The following is a 2,148-nucleotide window of genomic DNA, read 5'->3' on the forward strand; positions in this document are numbered from 1 at the left end:
CTGACGGCACTTCCTGCACACGTGATTGTCCAGGACACAGGAAGCATCCTGGAGTTCTCTCATGGCACAAGATGTGCATTCCACGGGTCTGAGATGCCCTGCTATGCATTGGTTCCCTTTTTTTATTGCTGCAGTACCTTATATGGCACTGTCCCTTTAGTGGCTTTTGAATTGCTGGGACTTGCCTTTTCCTTTCTGTCCCTGTATCAACAACTGGGGCTCCATCATGCCTCACCTGTGCCTGCCAACAGAGTCAGACTATTACCTCGATCCCGTTTACACTTCCTGCTTCAATGTCCTTCCTTGGTATCTTATTCCAAAACTCTATGATTCTTTGGATAAAAAGGTTTGTGCTGACTTACCTTCTTACTCCAAGATTCCTCATTTTTAGCTTGTGTCCCCTGGGATTTGAACCATTCACTACAGGGAACGAATTTCCCAGATCAGTTTTGTCAGAAACTTTCATTCTGTCACCTTGTAGTCTGCTCTTTTCTAAAGGAAACAGATCCAACTTCTTTAATCTTTCCTCATAAATGAAATTCCTGATACCCAGATTCATCTGCGCTTCAGGTCAATGATAGCCGTCGTGTGATTAGGTGCTCAGAAAATGCTCACAGTACTGCAGACATCAATATCAACTCCACTGATTTAAACCAGCAGAAGGACAAATGTTGAGAAGGAATGACACCAATGGGTCTTGGACCCAGTACAGAAACTACTTCCTCTGGTGGAGGAGTCCAGAACAAGGGGGCAGAACCTTAAAATTAGAGCCAGGCCATTCAGGTGTGACATCAGGAAACACTTCTTCACACAAAGGGAAGTGGAAATTTGGAACGCTCTCTGCCAGAAAGTTGTTAAGGCAAGGTCAATTGAAAATTTCAGAACTGAGACTGATAGGTTTTAGTTAGGTAAGGGCATTAAGGGATATGGAACCAAGGTAGGAAAGTGGAGTTGAGGTACAGATCAGCCATCATCTAATTGAATGGCGGAACAAGCTCAAGGGACTGAATGGCCTACTTCTGTTCCTATGTTTTTCACCACTTTCCTTGAACCCACAAGCATCTCACTGACATCAAGTTGTGGATGAGTCCAAATTTCCTCCGAATGAAAGTCAGGAAGACCGAAACCATCATTCTTGGCCTCCACCATGAACTCCATCCCCTTGTCGCTGCTCCATCCCACTCCCTCACTGCATACTTCAGTTGAATCAGACCACGTAAAAACTTCCCATCTTGTCTAACCCAGAGCTGTGCCAGCCTTGGCTCAGTGGTAGTCCGCTCATCTCTGAGTCTGAAAGTCATGGGTTCAAGTTCCCCTCTAGAGACTTGAGCACATAATGTAGGCTGACACTTCAGTACATTACTAAGGGAGTGTTGCACTGTCAAATGAGACATTAAACAGAAGTCCTGCCTGCTTAGGTGGATCTAAAAGATCCCACGGTACAATTGGAATAAGAGCATTGGGTGATTTCCTGATATCCTGGCCTGTATTTATCAACACCACCAAAAATAGATTCACTTCAAAAATAATTAATTGGCTATAAAGTGCTTTGGAACATGAAAGGTGCAATATAAATACAATTTTTTTTCAAACCAGCTGAGTTTCAAACCCCATCTCCTATTCAACACCAACACCACTTATATCCACCTCCACAACATCTGCCCCTACCTCTGCTGAAACCCTTATCCACACTTTTATCACCTCCAGACACATGACAAAGTCTTTGGTCACCTCTCCTAACCTTTCCTACTTTGACTTGTTCCTTTTTTAAAAAATCTTTTTTTTCTTGGTGTAAAGCTCATTGAGACGTTTTCTACATATAATATGAATGTAAGTTGTTAATGTTGTTAATGATTTCAGGAGCTGGGGTTCCAGGCCTAAAAGAGATTCACACAAAAATGAACCGTTTTGATTGGAGAACATGCATGATCTAGGTCTTTGAAATAGTGCAAGCGGTGTATAATACAGCTAAAAGAAAAAGTCTGGAAAGTTAAGAGGTAATCTAATTGAAGTGTCTAAAATGATACAGAGATTCGATAGTGTAGATACAGAGAAATTATTACAACTCATTGGGAAATCCTTCCATTTGGAAAATCCTAGGGCTCTTTCCTATAACCTCTCCCGCCTTTGCAAATATGGCATCAGTCA

The sequence above is a fragment of the Somniosus microcephalus genome, chromosome 7 (genome assembly GCF_052327205.1).
Source record: "Somniosus microcephalus isolate GS21.2 chromosome 7, FLI_Smic_1.0, whole genome shotgun sequence".
NCBI lineage: Eukaryota > Metazoa > Chordata > Chondrichthyes > Squaliformes > Somniosidae > Somniosus > Somniosus microcephalus.